General features: G+C 45.3%; 1 pseudogene; it reads left to right on the forward strand.

Moving 5' to 3' along the window:
• The window catches only part of LOC147083875 (scavenger receptor cysteine-rich domain-containing protein DMBT1-like), a 47,485-nt pseudogene extending 32,875 nt beyond the window's left edge, over positions 1–14,610 (forward strand).
• The last annotated feature ends 1,841 nt before the right edge of the window (positions 14,611–16,451 follow it).

Raw genomic sequence — 16,451 nt, forward strand, 5'->3', positions numbered from 1 at the left:
CCGCATCTTCCCTCAATGGCCTCCAACCTCATAGACCCCCAACCCCACACAGCCCGATTCTACATCCATCCCAAGATCTACAAACAGGACTGCCCTGGTAGACCCAATGTTTCAGCCTGTTCTCGCCCCATGGAAATGATTCCTTCCTATCTCGACTTTTTTTCTCAACTTATCCAGCCTCTTCACGCCTGCATCCATGAATCTTCTGACACCTTCCACTACTTGAACAGCTTCCAGTTTCCTGGCACTACCCATCTGCTTTTCGCCATGGACTCTACACATCCATCCCCCACCAGGACGGCCTGAAGATTCTCAGCTTCTTCATTGAATAGTGGGTCAACCAGTTCCCATCCACCACCATTCTCCCCTGCCTGGCTGAAAATGTTCTCACATTGAACAACATCTCATTTGACTCCACTCACTTCTTCCAAATAAATGGCATTGCTCTGGGAAGCCGTAGCTGTGGTTGTCTTTTCGTGGGATATGTGGAACATTCTTTGTTCCATTCCTAGTCAGGCCCCATTCCTCACATCTGATTCTGGAATGTTGGTGACTGTATCGATGCCATTTCCTCCTTTTGTGCCGAACTGGCAAATGTCATCAACTTTGTGAACAATTTCCAGCGCTACCTGGCCTTGACATGGTCAACCTGAGACTCTTCCCGCCCTCGACATCTCTCTCTCCATTTCTGGGGATAGGCTATCGACCAATATCCGCTATAAGCCTACTGACTCCCACAGCTAACTTAACTACATTTCCTCCCAGGCAGCTTCCTGTAAGGATTCTATTCCATTCTCCCAGTTTCTCCATCTCCATCGCATCTGTTCTGATGATGCCACCTTCCATCCTAGTGTTTCCGATATGTCTTCCTTTTTCCTCAACTGAGGATTCCCCTCCACCATGGTTGAAAGGGCACTCGAACTGTCCTTTCCATTGCCCGTACCTCTGTTCTTACCCCATTCCTCCCTCGCAGAACCACGATATGGTTCCCCTTGTCTTTACCTTCGACCCCACCAGCCTCCACATTCAACAGATCAACCTCCAACATTTCTGCCACTTCCAGCATGTTCCCACCACCAAACACATCTCCCCTCCCCCTTCAGCATTCTGAATGGACTGTTGCTTCCGCGACACCCTGGTCCAATCCTCAATCACCCTCAACACCCCGTCCCCTTCCCACAGCACCTTCCCATGCAAGCGCAGGAGAATCAATAGCTGCCATTTTACCACTTCCCTTCCCACCATCCAGGGCTCCAAACATTCCTTCCAGGTGGAACAGCGATTTACTTGTACTTCTTTAAATTTAGTATTGAGCATTCGCTGCTCACGATGCGGTCCCCTCTACATTGGGCAGGCCAAACGCAGATTGGTGTTCGCTTTGTGGAACACCTCCACTCAGTCTGCAAGCTGACACCAAGCTTCCAGTTACCTGTCATTTTTATTCTTTGCCCCCCTCCCACTCTGACCTCGCTGTCTTCAAACTCCTACACCAGTCAATGAAGCTCAACGTAAACTCAAGGAACAGCACTTCATCTTTCGGTAAGGAAATGTACAGAGTTCAGGACTCAACATTAAGTTCAGCAATATCAGATCATAACCTCTGCCCAAATGTTTTCTTGCAGTAGCTATTGCTGATGATTCTGTTACTCCTATTAATACCTCCTCTCGACACATATTGGTTTCTTTTGCCCCATTACCATCTCCTTTTGCCTTGCACCATCATCTCTTTTGTCTCTCAATCTCTCCTGCCTTCCACTCTATCACGGACCTTCCCTTTTGTTCTTTCTCCCCTCCCCAATTTCCCGCTCCTGCACTTGCTTAAAACCTGTTACATCTCTAACTTTATTCAAGTTCTGACGAATGGTCATCGTCCTGAAAATCTAATTCGGTTTCTCTCTCCGCAGATGCTGCCTGACCTGCTGAGTATTTCCAGAATGCTCTGTTTTTATTGTTTGTTTTATTTTCGATTTCTAGCTGTATTTCCATTAAATTTCTGAAATAATTATCGACACTAGTGAACACAACCGGTGCAATATGTGTTGTGCAGTATGAACACACAGAGTTACCAATCGAACCACCTGGACATTTCTTGTTTCATTGACAGAGCACAAAGAGATGCGGCTGGTGAAAGGAAAGCATCGCTGTGAGGGAAGAGTGGAAGTGTTCTACAATGGGACCTGGGGAACAGTGTGCTCGGAGAAACTGGATCGACATGATGCAGAAGTGATCTGTAAACAGTTACAGTGCGGCCCCCTCATATCTATTGAGTATAACACTCGGTTATTCGGAGCGGGATCCGGAACCATTTGGCTCGATGAGATGGAATGTAAATCACACGAGTCCTTCCTCTGGCAGTGTCAGTCAGACCCGTGGGGGGAACACAACTGTTATCACAGGGAGGATGCAGGTGTTGTTTGTTCAGGTAACACAAGGAACCGTTCAATGTGCGGGTGTCATTTAAAACATTGCTGTCCAATAGAGTCAGCATATTTCTCTTCTCAACAGAAGTCAAAGTGACGGAGAGGCCCCACAGCTCAAGGGTCTGCGATCGAGAATCTGATCCTAAACATGAACATTCACCAGGTGCTTCCTCCTCTTCATTATATCAACTATCTAACTTGTACTCCAGGCTTGTACTAAATAAATAACAATAAATGATTCTCTGTGATAGACTCGGGACAACCATTGCGCCTGGTTGGAGGCAACACCAACTGCTCCGGGAGAGTGGAGATATTGTCCAATAACAGCTGGGGCACGGTGTGTGATGACTCCTGGGATATGGCCGATTCCAATGTTGTCTGCAGACAGCTGGGTTGCGGCCCCGCTCTATTGGCCGCAGGAGGGGCCGCAATTGCCCAGGGGGCCGGCCTTATCTGGCTGGATGAGGTGAAGTGCACCGGAAGTGAATCCTTTCTGTCCGACTGTCGTTCCTCACCGGCAGGTCAACATGACTGTGATCACAAGGAAGATGCCAGTGTGATTTGTTCCGGTAAGGGTCGCAGGGCGTTTTCTCGTTCTGTGATCATTACTCATGGATTGCGGAAATTAAGAACAACGTTTATATTTTCAATATAAAATCCTTATATTTGAAGTTGATGAACTGTTTGTACAATATATTCCACAGGACTCGATTTGCCTCCTACTGCTTCTCCGTCCACACCTGCAGGTGCTTACCATTATTAGCACTATTATTAGTATTAATGTTAGCGTTCGTATTAGTGGTATTGGTGTTATTGACATTTTCTTGGTTGTGTTAATTTCTGTAGATAATGTGAGCAGTTCCAAATTGACTGGAACATTTTTAAAATACAAGGCGGACTGTGTCTGTGTTAAACCTTTCTGTAATCTTGTGATTAAGGACAGGGAGGAAAAACCACCTCCATCCCTGTTGCCGTCTGCATAACCCTCGGAGTCCTTCTAATCTGTGAGCTGATCGCACTGATGACGGTAATACAGAGAAAGTCCACAAGAAGAGGTGAGGCTCATATCTTGCCGCTGAATTAACACTTGATCTCAGATCGCTTCATACCCGGGCGAGTCTCCAGTTCACTTCATTTTCCATAGAGTGTCATGTTGTCTTGTTAGCAATAAATCTGAATTCGCTTTTGGCGAATTGTTCCATTCAATGTGCTGCTCGAATGAGTAAAATGTGACATTTAAAAGGGAGAGTTATTTAAAGTGTCCACATTCACTGTCCCAGTTCATCAGCCGGTACATGAGATTCCTGAAGAATTTAATTGCTGCAACAATGGGACAGAAAGTTTATTGAACTGTCTGGGCTGTGCGCTCAGTTATTTATTGGTCTGTAGTGCTTCCTTTATCCATTGGGTGTCCGTTCCACCCCTTCAGTTTCTGGGTCCGGATGCCCAATCTCGAACGCTCTGACCGGGTTCTGTCCACCATGTTGAGAGGTGACAGTTTTATAGGACTTTCTGCATTCTCCGGTGATTACTCTACATCCCAACACAACTATTCCACACCTATCTCACCCGCCCAGCACACTCCTGTACTGTGTATACAGCAAGGCTCCTCTCACACTGACGGGACATGCCAAAGAACCATCAGCTCCTTACTCGCGCTTCCAAACTGATGCTGTCCGCAGAGATCAGTCAACTTCACCCAGCTTCTCTTCAGCTGAACTCCCCGTGTGGCCCCGTAACCGAGCGATCAACTGGAGCTCATTTCTCCTGATATCCCCTCATTCCCTCTTCCCGAGGTCAATACAACTGGCCGCAGTCTGCTGGAAGTGAACATGTGTCTGCACAGAGACACAGACACACACACGGAATCACACACACAACTAAACTCCTCCACATTCACGCTAACTGATTCTGACCCTTGACTATCACTATATCAGTTATTTGGATTTTTCCGCAGATGAATTCCCGTGAAACGCGCGTGAAGTGAATCAAAATGTTAATCTCCCCGCCCTCCCTCCAACAGGTGCTGTCACTCGCGGCAGGAAGTCACCTGCTTGTTTGTACCAAGCAATTTATGAAGAGATTGAGAATATTCCACCTGGCCAGGATTCCGCTCAGACCCAGGGTTCAGGTCTGTATTTTCCGTTTGATATTGAATCTTCACTGGACAAATGTTGCCTTCCCTTAAATACCCCTTTTAATGGTCAATGTACTGACTGGACACGATCAGCAGTCCGCTCACTGTCCCCATGTGAAGGAATCCTATCACAGTGAGAGTGTCTCTGTGTCCGTGTGTATAGTGAGAACAGCAATGGTTTGGGAAGATTCCCACTGGTCGGTATTTTTCACAGAATGGGATTTTGGGTTGTTTGTAAATAGAGAGCAGAGACGCTGTTTCTATTTCCCACCCGGCTCCACACGGACTCCTTCAGATATCTGAGCCCAGGAATAATAAACCCATCGGCTGATTGTATTTCTTATTTTATATTCACTCAAACATGACATGCAGTCACAGATTGATTGAAACCATCTTCATTCCTTCACTTATCGCCTTTCGTTTGGCCAGATATTCCGATCCCTACGTGTGTTTACGCGCTGTGTACGCACCCGCAGGGACATCGGAAATGCCGGTTTCATGCATGGTCTTGACAGATCCTCCACCTGCCCTGGAGAAGGGCCTCCGCGAGCAGAGAGTTCCGCTTTCTGGAGACCCTCCGCCCGCAGAGTATAGGAATAGGAAGATAGAACAGTTGAATGCGTGGCTAAAGGGATGGTGCAGGAGGGAGGGCTTTAGTTTCCTGGATCACTGGGTCTGCTTCTGGGAAAGGTGGAACTTGTACAAGTCGGACGGTTTACACCTGAACCAGAGGGGGACCAATATCCTTGCGGGGAGGTTTGCTAGCACTGTTGTGGGGGGGGGGTTAAACTAACTTGGCAGGGGGATGGGATACAGCGTGGAGCTATAGTAGGGGGTGATTTACGGAGGAAAAAACAAGTCAGCTGGGAAGGCAGAGCAAATATGTGAAGGCAAAAGGGAATATGGCAAGGCTGGAAGGCATTTATTTTAGTGCAAGGAGTCTTGCAAATAAGGTGGATGAACTGAAGTTGTTGTTGAACACATGGGAGTACGATATTGTTGCTATCACGGAGACATGGTTGAGGGAGGGTCAGGACTGGCAGCTCAATATTCCAGGGTATAGAATCTTCAGGCGAGACAGAGTGGGGTGTAAAAGGGGAGGGGGTGTTGCAATATTAATTAAGGAGTCAATTACTGCTGTAAGGAGGGATGATATATTAGCGGGTTCCTCTAATGAGGCCATATGGGTAGAACTTAAAAACAAAAAGGGGGCAAGCACTTTGCTGGGAGTGTACTATAGGCCCCCAAACAGCCAGGGGGAGATAGAGGAACAGATATGTAGGCAAATCTCAGAGAAGTGCGAAAATAATAGGGTAATAATCGTGGGGGTTTTCAACTTCCCCAATATTAATTGGGATAGTCAGAGTGTGAAAGGCTTAGAGGGTGCAGAATTCTTAAAGTGCATCCAGGAGAGCTTTTTGAGCCAACATGTAGAAAGTCCTACAAGAGAGGGGGCGGTACTGGACCTAATTCTAGGGAATGTAGCCGGGCAAGTGGTGGAAGTGTCAGTAGGAGAGCATTTTGGCGACAGTGACCATAATTCGGTGAGATTTAAGGTGGTCATGGAAAAAGACAAAGACGGCCCAGAAATAAGGGTTCTAAATTGGGGGAAGGCCGATTTTAATATGATAAGGCAGGATCTGGCCAAAGTGGACTGGGAGCAGCTACCTATAGGAAAATCCACATCAAAGCAGTGCGAGACTTTCAGAAGGGAAATAGAGAGAGTACAACACCAACATGTTCCCGTAAAGGTCAAGGGTGGGACCAACAAGCAAAGGGAACCTTGGATGACAAGGGATATACAAAAATGCATTAGGAAAAAAAGGGGGGCTTTTGGCAGTTACTAAAGACGGAGGAAGCCCTAGAGGAGTATAAAAAGTGCAGGGGCATATTTAAAAAAGAAATTAGGAGAGCGAGGAGGGGCCATGAAATAACACTGGCGAGCAAAATAAAGGAAAATCCTAAGATGTTTTCTAAGTATATTAAGGGCAAGAGGATAACCAGGGAAAGGGTAGGACCCATTCAGGACCAAAGTGGCAATCTGTGTGTAGAGCCAAATGATGTAGGCGGGGTTTTAAATGAATTTTTTGCATCTGTGTTCACTATGGAGAAAGACGATGTAGGCATAGAAATCGGGCAAGGGGACTGTGATATACTTGAACATATTAGCATCGAGAGGGAGGAGGTACTAGCGGTTTTAGCAGGCCAAAAAGTGGATAAATCCTCAGGCCTGGACGAGATGTATCCCAGGCTGCTGTGGGAGGCAAAGGAGGAGATTGCAGGGGCTCTGACACAAATTTTCAGAACCCCTCTGGCCACAGGGTATGTACCAGAGGACTGGAGAACAGCTAACGTAGTACCATTATTCAAGAAGGGTAGCAGGGATAAACCAGGGAATTACAGGCCAGTGAGCCTAACATCTGTGGTAGGGAAATTATTGGAAAAAATTCTGAGGGACAAAATTAGTCTCCACTTGGAGAGGCAAGGATTAATCGGGGATAGTCAGCATGGCTTTGTCAAGGGTAAATCATGTCTGACCAATCTGATTGAATTTTTCGAGGGGGTGACTAGGTGTGTGAATGAGGGAAATGCTGTGGACGTGGTATTCATGGACTTCAGTAAGGCTTTTGACAAAGTCCCGCATAGGAGACTGGTCAAGAAGGTAAGAGCCCATGGGATCCAGGGTGCCTTGGCACGTTGGATCCTAAACTGGCTGAGTGGCAGGAGGCAGAGGGTGATGGTCGAAGGTTGTTTTTGTGACTGGAAGCCTGTGTCCAGTGGGGTACCTCAGGGATCGGTGCTGGCTCCCTTGATGTTTGTGATCTACATAAATGATTTGTATGAGAATGTAAAAGGTATGATCAGTAAGTTCGCAGATGCCACGAAAATTGGTGGGGTGGTAAATTGCGAGGAGGAAAGCCTCAGGATACAGGACGATATAAACGGGTTGGTCAGATGGGCGGAAAAGTGGGAAATGGAATTTAACCCTGAAAAGTGCGAGGGGATGCATTTTTGACAGAAAATAAGGCAAGGGAACACACAATGAGTGGTAGGACCCTAGGAAGCACATAGGGTCAGAGGGACCTTGGTGTACATGTATATAAATCCCTGAAGGCAGCGGAGCAGGTAGATAAGGTGGTTAAAAAGGCATATGGGATACTTGCCTTCATTAGCCGAGGCATAGAATATAAGAGCAGGGAGGTTACGATGGAGCTGTACAAAACGCTGGTAAGGCCACAGCTGGAGTATTGTGTGCAGTTCTGGTCGCCTCACTATAGGAAGGATGTGATTGCTTTGGAGAGGGTGCAGAGAAGATTCACCAGGATGTTACCTGGGATGGAGCGCCTCAGCTATGAAGAAAGACTAAACAGGCTGGGGTTGTTTTCCTTGGAGCAAAGAAGGCTGAGGGGGGACCTGATTGAGGTGTACAAAATGATGAGTGGCATAGATAGGGTAGATAAAGGGGAACTTTTCCCCTTAGTAGGGGGGTCAATAACAAGGGGGCATAGATTCAAGGTAAGGGGCTGGAGGTTTAGCGGGGATTTGAGGAGGAACATTTTCACCCAGAGGGTGGTTGGAGTCTGGAACTCACTGCCTGAAAGGTTGGTAGAGGCAGGAACCCTCACAACATTCAAGAAGCATTTGGATGAGCACTTGAAATGCCATTGCATACAAGGCTATGGACCAAATGCTGGAAAATGGGATTAGATTGGATAGGGCTTGATGGACGGCACAGACACGATGGGCCGAAGGGCCTCTTTCTGTGCTGTATAACTCTATGACTCTATGACTCTATGACAGAAAACCCAAACAATTCTTACACCTGGTAAAAGCAGGCCTGCTTTAACCAGGATAAGTATTAAAAAGTAAAAAAAAACAATGTTTTCACTCATTTATCATGTAAAAATACTTTCAAAAAAGGTCAGTTTATTTTTAGCCCCGTAAAAAACTTTAATTATTTTGTTCCAAAAATATAATTAAAAAAAAAATATTTAACTTATTGTAATTTCAACTAATTTTCAAAAGGTGATGGCTTATTTTAAAATGTATTTAAAGTTTTACTATGTTTCCGGACTGTCTGTCAAGTGTATGAAGGGAGATTTCCTTCTTTGATTGGCTCCCTGGTGCCCACATGGTCCCAGGTACACTTGCGAACCGCATGTGCCTCTGGGATACGTGGGCCCGGCGCCCTTGGAGTTGGAGAAGCCCAGGAGCAGAACTATATTCACCTCAGGAGCCCTCAGGTAAGCCCGTGGAGTTTTTTCCAGATCGGCAGCCTCCGCACGCGGGAAGTCTCTGATCAGAAAATATGGCCCAAAATTGGCCTCGAAATTGCGGTTGCAGTCCTGCCGCGGGCGAACGACTCTGAACCACAACGAAAGTAGCCATGATGTGGAGATGCCGGTGTTGGACTGGGGTGGACAAATGTAGGAAGTCACACAACACCAGGTTATAGTCCAACAGCTTTATTTGAAATCACAAACTTTCGGAGCGCTGCTCCTTCGTCAGGTGGATGAAGGAGCAGCGCTCCGGAAGCTTGTGATTTCAAATAAAGCTGTTGGACTATAACCTGGTGTTGTGTGACTTTCTACAAGAAAAGTATGCAGCTACCTGCTGCCTCCAGACCTTTGCTCTGTTCCGCTCCTGGGCCTGCAGGCATCTACATGCGTAAATGCCCCATATCCCAGGGGCGCAAGCGGTTCGCAAGCAGTGTGCCAGTCCAATCAATCTCAATGGGGAATTCCTATTTTGCGTATGGGAATTCCATTTTAGTATGGAGTCTCGGTAACCAGAATGGTCCAGATTTCCTGGTGCCGATGACCGAGTATGCGGTGTGTACGCAGCCTCTAGTGCCCCGCAACCTCTGGGTTTCCACGATGCACATGCGCGAAAACCCAGAACATGCGATCTGTCAAGTATCAGCTCGACAGATCCACCGCATCCCCGGAAATGAACATTCGCTGGGGAGAACTGGGCTATTTACCCAACTACTGCCCAGCGAATGCCCGTGAAATTTACACCTGGTAAAAGCAGAGATAAGGACTTCTTTTAACAGCGTAAGACTTTCAGTAAATATTAAAATATTTTCTAATCATTTAAAAATAATAAACGTTTAAAATTAGTTTAGGTTATTTTAAGCCCCTTTAAATCATTTAAATTTATATTTTGCAAAATTAAACTTTGGCTTTATATGTTTTAGTAAATTGCATTTTAATTCATTTTGAATGTGTAATGATTTGATTTTAACTGGTGTGTAATTGTCTTTTTTATGGGATTCCTATCATGATTATGGGGATTCCCCTTTATGATTGGTTGGGCCGGCCCACGTGATCGCAAGGTATTTGCGAACTGCGTGCGCCCCGGGATACGTGGGCCTTTACACAGGTGTGCGCGGAGAGGCCCAGGAGCGCAAGTGTCCGAATATCCGTGACCATCAGGTCGGTTCGCACTATTCTTGCGGCTCGGAGGCATTCGCCCGCGGGAAGCCTGCGACCGCAAATTGAAAGCGCAGTTTCACACCACTTAAATAAAAATAAATAATCAGAGGTTCCAAATTAGTTAAAATACAATTTAATTAAACATTTAAAACAATTTTTCTTGTAGATTAAATATAAACATTTTTAATGGGGCAAAAATAACCTAAACTAATTTTAAATATTTACATTACTTTAAAAAATGTATTTCAAGAATTATTTAAACCATTACGCTGGTAAAAGAAGGCCATACCACTGTTTTTACCAGGCCTAAGGGCTTTGTGGGCATTCGCTGGGCAGTAGTTGGGCAAATAGTCCAACTCTGCACCAGTGAATGTCAATTTCCTGCGGATTCGAACGATCTGTAAAACAGAATCTGGACAGATTGCAAGTTGTGGGTTGTCGGGCATCAAACGCGTAACCCCGGAACTTGCGGGAAACTTACGATGGTGTGTGTACGCCGTCATATGTCACGGAAAATCCGGGCCATTATTTCCAGTATTAGCTGACCTTGGATTCTCTGTCACTAACATTTCATTTTATTCCCTTTAAACAATCCCATAAAAACTCGCTGCTTTTATGAGGCGACAGCCGCATTGTCCCAGATTCCATTTCTCTCGGAGTCTGGATTCCTGTATCTGGAACATGTTCCTCGCAGGAAATCCTAACCAGGGATTGGTTGTTTCTATCCGACTTACTCTAACAGGTTGTATTGTTATGTATAACTTTAATTTACAAATTGTTCTTTAGGATATTAGAACAATAACGCTTATCGAATCGGTGAAACCTTTGTCTTGGGCTATTGTTAGGGAGGGATTTAACCGTTAACATAAATCATTTGGTTAAAAAACAGATGGATGAACGAATCGGATATTGTCCTCCTTGCACTATTTTCTGGCCCATGAGTGGGGCGGGGGCCAATTTTTGCAGTCACCGCTGGCGGTTTTAGAGTCTCTGTAAATGAAAGAGATGATGGGAGGGTGGAGGGATCATGATCAGGAAACCCCGTTCACTCGCTCTGTATTAACAACTATGTTATAGACTATTCTCTCTGCTCTGATACCTGAGATATTGCCTGTACTAATGGGCTGTAATGTATATTATTGAGTCTGACAGCTGGGAGGCCGTCACTTATGATCCATCCGTAGTTTCCCTGATACGGTAATGTGGGCCTTCCTCCAGAACCGCTGCAGTCCTTGTGGTGAAGGATTCCCAAAATGGTGTCAGTTACCAAATTCCAGGACAGTGTCACAGGGGTGATGAAGCGATTATAGGGCTGGAAATTGCTGTCAGAGGCTTCCCGCGGGGGAATGCCTCTGAACCACAAGTAAACTCAGCACCTACCTGGTGCCCCTGGACCTTCGGACACTTGCGCTCCTGGGCCTCCTGGCATAAGCCTGTGTAAAGGCCCACGTATCCCAGGAGCACTTGCAAGCGCCCCTGTGATAAGGTGGGCCAGCCCAATAAATCACAAAGGGGGATTCTCATTCTTATGGGGATTCAATTTAAAGAAAGACTTGCATTTATATAGCGCCTTTCACGACCACTGGACGCCTCAAAGCACTTTTCAGTTAATGAAGTACTTTTGGAGTGCAGTCACTGTTGCAATGTGGGAAATGCGGCAGGCAAGTTGCGCACAGCAAGCTCCCACAAACAGCAATGTGATAATGACCGGATAATCTGTTCTTGTTATGTTGATTGAAGGACAAATATTTACATACGGAATCCACTTAAGCATAATAGGAATCCCCTAAAAAAGTACATTTTAACAAAACTGAAATAAAAATAAATCATCACATGGTCAAAATTAATTAAAATAAAATGTAATTAAACATTTAAAAGAAAATTTAATTTTTGAAAAATAAATTTAAACTTTTTTCAAGGGGCAAAAAATATCGGAAACTAATTTTAAACGTTTATATATGTTTAAATCATTTAAATAAATGTATTTTACTATGTATTTAAATGCTTACACTGGTACAAGAAGGCATTACTCTTGCTTTTACCAGGTGTAAGTGTTGTGTTTATTCGCTGGGCGGTAGTTGGGCAAAGAGCCGAGCCCTGCGCCAGCGAATGTCCATTTCCTGCGGGTGAGCACGATCTGTCAAACAGAATCTTGACAGATTGCAAGGTCTGCGTTTTTGTTCAAGTGCATCACATGTGGAAACACGGAGCTTGTGGGACATTTATGACCATGTACATTGTGTGTATGCGATCATAGGCCCCGGAGAATCCGGTTTATGTTTTCTGCTCCGATATCCTGAACAACCTCTCCAATAACCATCCATTATTTGTGTTTGACAGTTTATGGTTCCACTGACTCCCTCAATCAGATTGAATATTACACCAGTGACGTTTTAGGTGACACTGACCCGGGATCAGAAAATGCTGAAGGGAACGCCTCCAGTATTCAGGGTGGGTACATTTTGATCTGAACCGTTGATTCTGTAAATTCTGTAACCTTGCTGCCCTCAGTGCTTCTTCCAAGTGGTGTTCAACATGGAGGAGTACTGATTCAGCAGCTGAGGGAGGGTGGTTGGTGGTAATCAGCAGCTGGTTTCCTTGCCCGGCTCGACCTGAAGCCATAAGACTTCATGGTTCTGGAGTCAATGTTCAGCACTCCCATTACCAATCCCTCCCGAATGTATAGCACTGTACCGCCACCTCTGGTGGGTCTATCCTGCCGGTGGGGCATGACATAGCCAGGGTCGGTGTTGGAGAGGTTACCTAATGGCTTTAATGTATGTTTCTGTGAGTATCGCTATGTCAGGCTGTTGCTTGCTAGTCTGTGGACAGCTCGCACAATTTTGGAACAAGTCCCCAGATGTTCGTGAGCAGAACTTTGCAGTGTTGACTGGGCTGGGTGTGCCGCTGTCGTGTCCAAGGGGGATCATGATCAGGAAACCCCGCTCACTCTCTCTTTACTAACCGACTGTGTTATACACTATTTTCTCTGCTCTGATACCTGAGGTATTGCCTGTCCTAATGGATTATATATTATTGTGTCTGACTGCTGGGAGGGCCGGCATTTATGGTCCATCCCTAGTTGCCCTGATAAGGTAGTGGTGGGCCTTCCTCTGAACCACTGCAGCCCTTGTAGTGAATGATCTCCCACAATGGTGTCAGTTAGGAAATCCCAAGATTTTGTCAATGGGACGATGAAGGTATTATGTTGTCTGCTCCGATGTGCTAATCAATCACTCTAATAACCATCCATTTTTTGTGTTTGACAGTTTCGGGTTCCATTGACTCCCTCAATCAGATTGAATATTACACCAGTGACATTTTGGGTGACATTGATCCGGGATCAGAAAATCCTGAAGGGAACTCCTCCACTATTCAGGGTGGGTAAATATCCCAATTACTACAATCATTTGTTGGACTTCACACAGTTTATTACCTAAAACCAACAACTAAAGACATCAGAGCTTACTCGCCGAAAAATGACAGTGTCAAGGATCCGTAGTACTAGACAGTGATTTTTGTTACAAAATATTGTGGAAATACTTTGGATTTGAAACAAAATCATATCGATTTCCCCCAATGGTATAATGGAAGGAAACATTCAGTTCATTGTGTTTCCTCACACGGCTCCATGGGCCGTGAAATGTGAAATGTGTGTGCAGCTTGGGTGGGTGATTCAATGCGATATTTGTGACTTTAACACGGAGACTAAACTACCTCGACACGACACGGTCCAATCATTCCCCCAGATAACCCCACTTCACCCGAAGACCACATTGGTCCACTCTCCCGCCCTGCAAGGCCCGGGTAGATTGATTTATAATAATATCATTCTGAGTACTCAGTGCTGGCATTTGGTTTCAGTGGAAATCTCTATTTCCTCCCAGGTCCGGTTCCGGGCGATTATGACGATGTTGAGACTGGAGTCACTGACACTCAGGGCGGTCACTTTCTGCTGGACGGTGGTCCTGATGATCTCCTCACACTCAGAAGTGCCGGCGGTGATCTCTCCACTCTCGGTGAGTTACATCTCTGATATTCCCGCAGTCACCAGCCCTCTGTGTAGGAATGGACTGGCGCTGTTTTAAATTCCCTTTTAATCGGCGGTGACACAGAGTGATGGTTGATTTAAGACCATGTTGTGATTACAGGGAATGAAGTGTTCTAGAAAAGAGATCCTGATGCTGTTCAGTGTGGATTATCTTCCTTGTTAATATTCGCACCAGGAATCATTCCAGTGCTCAAACTGAACCGCCCGATTGTCGGATATTAGACGCACCTCGTCTGCTGTCACCCAGCGGTAAAACACAGCACGGGGGTGTGGGTAGAAAACAATTCTCTTCCACTCACAGACGAACAAAGTCCAGCCCCTTCACCAAATTGACAGATATATGTGACCCACACTGATGCGGGTTTTACCGCCATCATTAATCCATAATCTGTCTCTCCCACAGTGTACAGCTCTCAGACCCGCACTGATCCCGGTTTACCTGTTCCTTCCACTCCTGGTAACAATGACCATGTTCACTGGGACACGTTCACAACCCCGGACATTCCGCCACCGATGGGCAGTGATTGTGTGGCTCAAAATGTTACATCTACGTCAAGCCGGTAAGAGCAATGTTTTATTATCTGTTGCATTGTTTGTGTCCCAGTGCTGGGGGAGTGTCCAGTCCCGGGTGGATTCTACTGTGTGACAATGGGCAGTGAGTTCAACCGTTAGTGATACTGAAACTAGCAGAGAGAACATGCTGTGCATTTACTGTGGAAATAAATACCCCATTATACTGGCTGTAATTAATTCAATTCTGTGATTGTGGGGAGTGTGTTTAACGGCAAATGATACTGAAACTGTCAGAGAGAAGATGTTGTTTATTTATTATTTAAATAAAAGGCTAATTGAAGTGAAGTATCAGAGAGAACATTCTGAGTAGTGAAAAAGACTCCATTTGATTGTATGGTGTGTTGGTGAATTGTTTAATCCTCTCTCGCTCTCTCAAGGTGTTTTTTTTCCTTTCAGAGAGAATTAAGTGGAAAATCCTGGTTGCGATGTCTCGGGGCGTGTCACAGTGTAGCGGGAAATAACCTGTGTTAAATCTGAGCGAATATCCATTAACTTAACGAACAGTGTGAACATGCTGAATGTGCTTTTCTTCACGATATAAACATCAATGTATTTGATCAATCGCCATGTAAATTTGTTTTGAAATACATAGATTTAGCTTTTCTCTATATTCTGGCTGCGTTCTGCTTAATTAAACATTATAAAAGAGGAAGAATGTATTCGGATCATTGCTCTGTCTATAGTAATACTGTAAGACACTGCTCTGCGTGGATTAAGCAACTGTGTAAAAGAGATTAAAAACATCTGTTTATTGCTGAAGGTTTTATATAAACTTCATTTTGTAACCGCTTCACTTTTACATCCTCCATTTAAGATTGTTCAGAACCCGCAGGGGGTCAAAGGAATAGTCTGTCTGTTTTATCTCCCTTTATTGTAACTGGTCCCTGCACCGCCATATACTCGATGTACAGAGACTGCTGCAGTCTCCTACTGGAAATGGTGATGTACATTGCGTTGAAAAATAAAAATGCATTTATTAAACATTATTTGAAATCTGTGCCTTTGTCGATGTTCATGTTTTTATTATGTCCCATCAGTAAACACACACCAATCCCTAGATACAGCACAATGTTGTTTTGCTGCACGACACTTGTCCCTGGGAATTCGGCGTATGGCAGGAGACCAGGAGAATCAGATCAGAGTTCCACAGCCACTGTTTTTGGACTTTAATTCTAAAAGCTAAATATTTCAGTTATTCAGCCGCAGGGAGAAATGGTCACTCAATCAGAAAAACGCCTGTACCGTGCAGTGTCCGCCAGCAGGTGGCGATGCTTATTCCATCAGTGTGACCACTGCAATGGCAAGTGTCCACCAGCAGAGGGCGAAAATTATTATATATAAATACAGGAAATGCTGGAACCACTCAGCAGGTCAGGCAGCATCTGTGGAAAGAGAAACAGTTAACGTTTCATGTCAGTGATAACTTCAGAAATTTAAAATGTCAGAGATTAACCGCTTTTAGTAAATAAAGAGCCAGGGAAAAGGGGGCATGAAAAGATCAAAAGGCTGAAGGTCTGTGGTAGGATGGAGGGCAGGAGTGATTCAGTGAATCCTCGCTTCCCTCACTCTGAACCATGTCCCTGTGAACTTGCAGCATTCCATTCTCTCAGGTACAAACCTGACATTATCATTAAATCTGCTGATAAGGGAGTCGCTGTTGTTGTGTGATGAAAATAGCGCCACCTTGTGGGGTCTAAACACAAAGGCCCACAATTTGCGAGCGGAGGCTTCCCGCGGGTGGATGTCTCCGACCTGTGAAAAATCTCCGCATTTCCCTGGTGGCCCGGGAGGTTTGGAGGCTCGCGATCCTGGGCTTCTCCGGGTCCGCGCGG

This window comes from Somniosus microcephalus, unplaced genomic scaffold, assembly GCF_052327205.1.
Source record: "Somniosus microcephalus isolate GS21.2 unplaced genomic scaffold, FLI_Smic_1.0 scaffold33, whole genome shotgun sequence".
NCBI classification, from domain to species: domain Eukaryota; kingdom Metazoa; phylum Chordata; class Chondrichthyes; order Squaliformes; family Somniosidae; genus Somniosus; species Somniosus microcephalus.